This window comes from Mus caroli, unplaced genomic scaffold, assembly GCF_978045245.1.
Source record: "Mus caroli unplaced genomic scaffold, Mus_caroli_1 scaffold_1, whole genome shotgun sequence".
Lineage (NCBI taxonomy): Eukaryota > Metazoa > Chordata > Mammalia > Rodentia > Muridae > Mus > Mus caroli.
The window spans coordinates 108291042-108300780 of NW_028227256.1; positions in this window are offsets into that span (position 1 = coordinate 108291042).

Genomic DNA, 9739 nt, shown 5'->3' on the forward strand with positions numbered 1-9739 from the left:
ATCTATCCTTTAGTCTAAGGTTGGGTGATCAAATTACAATGATTTATTTATATAAAATTTAAATTAGGAATACTAAGGATTCTTCTAGCGAGAATGCTATGAATCTCAAATGAGATAGTGAGAGCAGTGGGAAATTAATATGATAAAAATATGTTGTACATAATTATCACAGTATTAATTAAAATGATCTATTAAATTATTTTAGTGATACATAAAATAAAAAATTATACATACTAGTAAGGTACCATGTAAAATATTGAATGAAACAAGACTAAATATGTCCATCTCTTCCATCATTTATCATTTATTTTGGCTAAATTCTTGCCTCAGCCCTTTTCCTCTCCTTTGGAAATATATAGTATATTACTAACATCAGTAATGCTGTAACTTCTTGCTAGTATCTAATTGTAATAAAGTACACCAATGCCAAAACTAAGCAGATGGGGCACAAAGTCCACAAAAGTACCAACTACTATTGTTTGACAACTACTTCTGGTCATATGGTCTTCCCTTAAGTGTGGTTAGTACGTCTACGGATTTCAAAAACAAAACAAAACAACCAACCAACAAACAAAAAACAAAAACAAAAAAACACAAACAAACAAACAAAAAAACAAAAAAAAACCAAAAACAGAAAACAAAACTCTGCCAGAAAGTATCAAGTGCAAATACCTTAAATATTGTCCTTGTAAATTGTGAGACCTCATGTTCACATCTTTGTCTTAGTGCTGTATCTCTTGCTGGGATCTTGTGCAGGTATAGTGTATGTTTTGTCTTTTATTTTTCATATTATGTTACAATTCCCTTCTCTTTTCTCCCCCCAAGCCCTCTCACATATCCTACAATGCTCTCCTTGCTTTTTGTTACTTGTTGTTACATTAATACAGATATATTCATGCAATCTTATAAACATAAATAACACCCTGCGTAGTTGCATAAATTTTCTTAATATATTTTCAGGGATTAACACTTTATTTGATAAGAAATTGAGGTGTGTGTGTGTGTGTGTGTGTGTGTGTGTGCAAAAATGAGAGGTGTAGAGTAGTCTGTAGCTGGAGTTATACTCAATTGTTAATTGCCAAATGGGTTCTAAAAAGTAAATTCATGTGTGTTCTGAAAGAGCAGTATATATGTTCTTGCCTTGTGAATGCTCTCTCCTTTCCCTATTAAACCTTTTCTTACTTTTGGAGGACTTTTTTTTTAAAGACAAAAATAATTTAATTTTCTTTAATCATTATTATTTTTGTTCATTTTCCCCCAAATAATATTTTTATTGATTATTTGGAAATTTCACACCATGTACCCTGATCCCACTTACTTCTCACTCCTCCTAAGTCTGCCCCCTCCAACCCTTGTGACCTTTCCTTATGCCCAAAATAAAGAAGAAAAAAACAAAGGTCCAATTTGTGTTGCCCATATATGCACTGAAGCATGGTCAACTTTTGGAGGACTTTTAAAAAGACATAAGATTATATTGTTATACTACTATTCTTCATATCATAGGAGAGAAATACAATTTCTGGAAATTATGTAAAGATAATTCTGTAACCATGTCACTTCTAAGACACCAGAGTCATAAGACGAGATAAAATTTATGTTGACAAAGGAGTTTTCCTTGGTTGTTTCCTAACACAATGAGGCTATGATGGCTTATTAAATAACTAATTATTAATAACTAATAAATAAATAAATAAGCCACATGAGAAATAATTTTGATACAGACAAATGTGTTATAGCAATATTAACACACAGATTAAAGAAATTAAGAAAATATGGATCTGTGAATTATATCTTGTCTATTCCAAGATTTTGATATATGCTTAAACAATATCTGGATCAAATCACAGATACCAAACACAACTAATTTTTCACATTTCTAATCAATAAAAAATAGTGTATTTCAGAATGCTGCAACATGAGACAAGGTGCATAAGAGGAGATGCAAAGGGTAAACAAAAATAAAGTTAAGAATTGATTTATCACAGAAAGCTTAAAGTTGACAAATATTTAGATGAGAAGCATAAGGATATTTAAGGATATAAAGAGTAATAAAATAAAGGCAGAAATATAGTACTATCAACTGCAAATGCTAATCAAGTCTGGCATATATTAAACTATTGAAGTTTTATTATAAACAAAAATGAGAAATGAATATACATGCACATTTTAATCAAGTAGCTAAGTAAGGACTGCTGCATACAGTAAAAACAAAAATGCATTATATTGAAAGACATATTTTAGGAAACTAAGACATAACATAAGTATGTAACCAAAATATACAACAGAAGTAGAGAACCATTTTAGTACTCACACATATACATGATACACATACACAAAAATGTTCACACTCTCATACATGTCACCTCTACAGACACCTACCCATGCATGCACACATAAAAGCATACACACATACATACACACATACAAAGACACACAAACACACACATAAACTCACTACACACACAGAAAGACACATATATTCACTTAAGCACAACACACAAATGCACACAGGCACATATACACATATGAACATGCATATACATGCATGTACAAATGCATGCCCACAATCATATATTCACAAACAGAAACATATAATAACACACATGCAAACACATATGTGCATGTACACATGTACACATATACATACTCAAACTCATACACATAACCACAGGCACTATGCACACATAAAAATGCATGCATATGTTGACAAATACTTATGTGTACATATCTATTAATATATAGACACATCCACACATATGCAAACTCATACATGCACACACACCCACAACATAATATGTAGCTATGCACAGACACATGTATATATACATATATTCAGTGTGATAAGCAAATTCAAAATCATGCTAGATTGACACTATACAAAGGATTTATAGCACTAACCCTTCAGAATTACATATTTAATAAAAGACTAAATGGATTTCCTGCCAGTTCTGAGGAGCAAGTCTAGATATGTATCAACTGATGAATAGATGATATAAATTTGGTTAAGTTATACAATGGAATATTATCTAGCCAATAGAAATGCTATAACATTTTAAAAGAGGTTAAGGAAAAAGATGGGTTAATTTAGTGTGGGAGATGAGAAGGCAGAGTATGGGAACTAAGGGGAAGAATAGAACAATAAAGACTTTTCAAAAGGTCATCTGGAAACCTAGCTACTACTATAGAAGGCTTTATATGTTTAGTTGTACATGCACATGAAAGGAATTTATATTAACTTACCAAATGAAGGAAAAAAAAAAAAACAAGAGTAGTAAACAACACAGGCTAATAAAAGGCCCAGTGTCAGGAATGAGTTACCTCTTTCAGTAATGTTGAAAGACCAAAGACATTATAGGCTAATGACATCCCTGTTGGTTATCATACAGAACTTGATGGTAATAAACTAATGGTCAAAATAACATATATTGAAGTTACGGAGCATGGAGGTACTAAATTGATATTGATTTAAAACTTCATAGTGAATAATTTTCATACTGTTGAGAAAGTCTATGTATGCTTATGAATTTAAAAAGTATTCATAAATCTTATTCAGCTCTGAGCTGTGAGATAAGATTATTTCTGGCCTACCAAGTCATTTCACCTGCTACAATAGTGGCATGAGAGTAATGAGGGTGACCAACCACTTTATGATTGGATTTAAGTTAAAATCCACAGGATAAAACCCATCCTGGCACCATTTTCAGACCAAGAACTTATGGCTATACAGGTCATAGACTATAGAAAAGAACCTATTATTACTCTGCTAGATCTAGGTGGATATATTGCCAAACTGACTCCTACAGACTGATCATTGTACCCATAAATTCATAAATTTATCTCTGGCTCCTCATGCAAGAAGCTTTTAATTCCAGATGGTATTTAACACTGGGACCCATATCTCTTCATGGTTGAAAGAAAAGGACCGATAAATGAACAGCTCCTAATTGACATATATGTCTCTACCTCCAAAATCTCAGGCATCATAACAGAACAACTATTGGAAATACTACCTTGGGCTGATTGTTTGGATAACAGTGTCCTGAGGAATCCATAAGAATTCTGCAAAAGTGGATTCAGAGATTGTGACAGCATGCACAAGAAATGGAAATGTTCAATCCAGACCAAATCTCAACATAGAGAGGGAAAGTCCTACATTTAGACAAGGTAGTCATTGGTAGGTGCTGAGAGACTAGGGAGGTAGAGAGACAGTCAGAGAGAGAGAGAGAGAGAGAGAGAGAGAGAGAGAGAGAGAGAGAGAGAGAGAGAGAGAGATTTAAGAGTGTTGCTCCTAATTAGTTTACAAATGCCAATAGAAAGCTACACTTCTATAACTATAAGGGAAGCAGAATTTGGACAAGATTATATAGAAAACTACAAAGATGCAGTTTCATGGAGAAGAAACCAGGAGAGTCCATGAGTAAGTAGAGGAGTGGTGATTAAAACACATTATACAGGATTCTCAAATAATTAATAAAATACACAAATGAATCAAAAAGAGAAAACCTAACCAGTTAAATATGCTCTGATATGTGGGTTCCATGCTGAAAATGTTGATTCTATTTTACTGGGCTAGGTGAAATGGACTAAAATATCATGCTTAAATTTTAAGATGGAATCCATTTCATTAGTGGAGTTGTGGAAGTTGGGATGTATGAAGCATGATAAATCAAGTAATAAAACCAAGAAATTAATTTTAAACAATGTATTTATAAGAAGTAAATGGTAACAGTATTAACCTAATATACAACAAGAAGACAATAAGTGTAAAAATAGATGACAATTCTTAAATGGTTGCATTAGAAAGCCATATCAGTGAGAATGTAAAAGATGAATTTGGAGATATTTGAAATTTAGTTGCTTCATACCTCATCTAGAAATCCAGAACTGAAGTCATTAGTTACAGAAAATATTATGAAATTTAATTAAAATGATACTTAAGAAAGGTAAGAAGATGAAAGCCAAGGACTCCTAAAAATTTATTGCTCTAACCACAGATCAGAAAATTTCTTAGTCTTTTTTACAGGAGCTTGTTCTTATAGAAGCTGGCAGTAAGCATAAAGATACCTGATTGGTCAACATGCCCTGAATAAACAGGGCATGGCATACATAGCCTAAGTGGAACATACAGAACAGCTCCACATACACAAGTTCACAGATACATGAAGAGGAAAAATTGTAAGAGCCAGAGGTTGTTGATGACATTAAATAAATTTTTAAAATGTTGTGCAAAGCTAAACAAAGAATTTTCTTTTTTCCCCCTTTTAAATGTACCCATTTTCTTTATTTCCAATTAATTTAACATATTTATTTATTGTCTTTATGAATGATAGAACATCTTTTTATATCAATATTTTTATTACGTATTTTCCTCAATTACATATCCAATGCTATTCCAAAAGTCCCCCAAACCCTCCCCCCACACTCCCCTACCCACCCATTCACACTTTTTGGCCCTGGCGTTCCCCTGTACTGGGGCATATAAAGTTAAACAAAGAATTTTCAACTGAGGAATATGGAAAGGCCATGAAGCAAATAAAAAAATGTTCAACGTCCTTAGTCATCAGGGAAATGCAAATCAAAACAAACCTAAGATTCCACCTCACACAAGTCTGAATCAAAAATTCAGGTGGCAGCAGATGCTGGCAATGATGTGGAGAAAGAAAAAAAAAAAACTCCTCCATTGTTTGTGGAATTGCATGCTTGTACAACCACTCTGGAAATCAATCTGGCAGTTACTCAGAAAATTGGACATAACCTGAGGACCTGGTTATGACACTCCAGGGCATATAGCCAAAAATGTTCTTCCATATAACAAGGACACATGTTCCACATATTCATAGCCCCCTTATTTATACTCACAGGAGGAAATACGGAAGCAAAGTGAGGAGCAGAGACTGAAAGAAAGGCCATCCAGAGACTGCCCCACCTACAGATACATTCCATATACGATCATCAATGCAGACACTATTGTGGATGCCATGAAGTGCATGCTAGCAAAATCCTGAGAGGCTCTGCCAGTGCCTGACAAATATAGAGGTGGATGCTCATAGCCAACCACTGGACTGAGCACAGGGTTTCCAATGGAAGAGTTAGCAAAAGGACTAAAGAGCTGAACATGTTTGCAACCCATAGGAAGAACAACAGTATCAACCAACCAGACTTCCCCCGCCCCTCAGAGTTCCCAGGGACAAAACCACCAACCAAAGTGGACAAATGGAGTGATTCATAGTTCCAGCCATATATTTAGTGGAAGATGGTTTTGTCAGGCATCAATGGGAGGAGATGCCCTTGGTTCTGGGAAAGCTAGATGGCCCAGTATAGGGGAATACCAGGGTGGGGAGGCAGAAGTGGGTGAATGAGTGCAGGAACACACTCAAAGAAGCAGTGGGGGGGGGGGAGATGGTACAGGGGGCTTTAGGAGCAAAACCAGGAAAAGGGATAACATTTGAAATGTAAATAAAGAAAATATAAAAATAATATTAAAAAAGTGAAATGGTGTTCTCCTAAAATATCAGGAATAATTTACATGTCAACTCACATATTTTTTGTTTACTTTCTTATTAGATATTTTCATTATTTACATTGAATTTTTTATCCCCTTTCATCATTTCCCCTCTGAAAACTTCCCTATTTCATTACCTCTCCCACTGCTCACTAATTCACACACTTCTGCTTCCATGTCCTGGCATTCCCTTTTACTGGGGCATCTAGCTTTCACAAGACCAAGGGCCTCTCCTCTCATAGATGTCTAACAATGCTTCATATGTGGTCCAATAGATGGCTGAACTCACATAATTTTGACACTATGCAAAAAGTCAAACAAACTCCAACTAGACAACATCCCAGTGTAGAGGTAGATAGGTGAGCAAACAAACCCTTTATTAACTGACAGTGGCTGTGAGGGAGAGAGTCCATTTTCTTTAAAGATATTATACCTGGAGATGACTTGTCATGAGAACAGGTCTCTGACCCAGGACAATCTGAACAATATAAATTTTACTGGAATAGGAAAAAACAATAAACATGGTTTTCTCTATATAGGGCAGGAAGGGAATCTCTTTTAGGTAGTGTTAATGGGACTACTTGAGGTGGGGAAATGAGCATGCACAAAAAATTAAAAATAGCTATTTTATAAAGAAAAGAAAGTTTTATGTAGAAAAAAATGTAGAAATTTGATTTACCACCAATCAGCACTGAATATCTCTCTAGGAGAAAAACTATTTGCTAAATACTCCTTGAATAAATACTATGGGAATATAAATGCACTAGAATGAAAAATAGAAGAAAGCATCATTGTAGTAAATATAGCAAAGTCATCATGTGTATTTTCTTTGTTTTTGTTATTGCTCTTGAGGAAAGGTGTCTATATATAGTCCTGGCTGTCTTGTATCTCTTTGTGTAGACTAAGATGTCTTTGAAGACATAAAGATCCACCCTCTTCTGCCCCTGTATACTTAAATTAAAGATTTCAGCCCTAGATCTGGGTCAAATATTCTTATTATCAGTAAGTTATTACGTGCTTTCTTTTTTTAAAATATATTTTATTAGGTATTTTCTTCATTTACATTTCTAATGCTATCCCAAAAGTCCCCCATACCCTCCACCCTTCATCCCCTACCAACCCACTCCCACTTTTTGGCCCTGGCGTTCCCCTGTACTGGGGCGTATAAAGTTTGCATGTCCAATGGGCCTCTCTTTCCAGTGATGGCCGACTAGGCCATCTTTTGATACATATGCAGCTAGAGTCAAGAGCTCCGGGGTACTGCTTAGTTCATGATGTTGTTCCACCTATAGGGTTGCACATCCCTTTAGCTCCTTGGGTACTTTCTCTAGCTCCTCCATTGGGGGCCCTGTGATCCGTCCAATAGCTGACTGTGAGCATCCAGTCCTGTGTTTGCTAGGCCCTGGCATACTCTAACCTCACAAGAGACATACACTGGCAAGATTTTGCTGGAAGGACCCTGATATATTGTGTGCTTTCTGATGTTAAGCTTCATTAAGTGGTAAGCAGACAAGACAAGATAAAACTGTTTAGTTAGTATAAAAGTATAATTAGCAAAAATTTCTCAAAATACTTATGGTACTATTATTTTGTGGAACAATTTTCAATAGTTTATGAAACGATTTATGTATTTCCAAACTGAAACATACCCTTTACAATTATTTTTCATCAGTGCTTCCAGGGAGATAAGAAAATGTTGGTAAAGAAATGAATACAAGGTTAGCTTGAAGTAGCATCTCTTATATTGTATAATTAAAATGAAGTCTTCTGGCAAGCTGATATATTGATAAATTTTAAATGATTGCCGTGGTTTGATTTTTCAAGTGGTTTAAGTAAATTATATTCTTCACACTTATACACCTTACAGTTAACAGAAAACTTGCTTAAGTGAGGGTAGATTTAATCTTCTACTTAAGATCAAAGGGTCATTTTAACATGAGCTACAATAAAATTTGTAATGGCTTTATAACTACAATAAATTTATATTTTCATAATCCCCATGAAGTTGTGTATTATTTTCTCAATACAATGGCTTAAGTTGACTTTAGATGAATTTTTAACTTTTCTCGCATAAACTTGTTGATAATATGAGTCATATAAAGCCTCTTTTCCTTTGTTCTGCAATGGATTGTGCATTGTTTTCAAAAAGCACTGGCATATTTTATTTGAATCAACAGGGTGTTTAATATATTTTTCTAAATTTAGAGTGTCAAAGAGTAATGTGAAATTTTGCTGTGTCAGTAAGTTTAGAAAATAACCTATAGCACAGCCTCTTTGACATTTATCATTGTTCCTCATCACTGTTAAAATATCTGTCACTTTTATGTAATTTTTATGTAGAATATTCAATTTTTGTCAGAGTTACTGTTCTGTGCTACAACTTTTTATTAAATATCAAATTATAGTACACTTCCCAAGTCATTCAGCTCTTAAGTCTGTTCTCCATTTATATTTATCGAGTTATTCCAGTAGAATATAAAGCATATTACTTATTGTCCTGACCAACTTGTATGTACAACAGTGCCTGAAACACTGCTCAACTTAGTTTATGTACTTGATGTTATTAATGTGACTTAAAATCAAGAACTGTCCTCTCCACATATGTGTGTGTGTGTGTGTGTGTGTGAGAGAGAGAGAGAGAGAGAGAGAGAGATGGGGGAGAGGGGGAGGAGGAGGGAGAGGGAGAGAAAATTACATCCAGTGTTTCAATGATTATTATTAATTTGCACTGAAGGAAAATAAAAGAATTGTACTTGATGTTTATCTCCTGAAGAGTATCAGATTTTTGAGACCAGTATTCTTTTCTGTATGATAAAAATAAAAATTCCAATAAAGATATAAGATTTTCATCTTCTTATATAGAGCTTTTAAAATATAAACATTAGAGCATATAGGGTTCATTTAAAATGTTATTCGAAGAAATTGCAGAAGCTGATCTAGTTAGTATAAGAGCAATAGCAGGAGAAAGATTATTAACTTCAATAAGAAAAGTGTTTTGTTTTGCTTTGTTTTGTTTTGTTTTTTGCACTGGATGGTTTTAGCACCTTTGTGAAAGATCAAGTGACCATAGGTGTGTGGGTTCATTTCTGGGTCCTCAATTCTACTCTTGATCTACCTGTCTGTCACTGTACCAGTACCATGCAGTTTTATCACAATTGCTCTATAGTACAGCTTGAGGTCAGGCATGGTGATTCTACCAAAGGTTCTTTTATTGTTGAGAATAGTTTTTGCTATCCT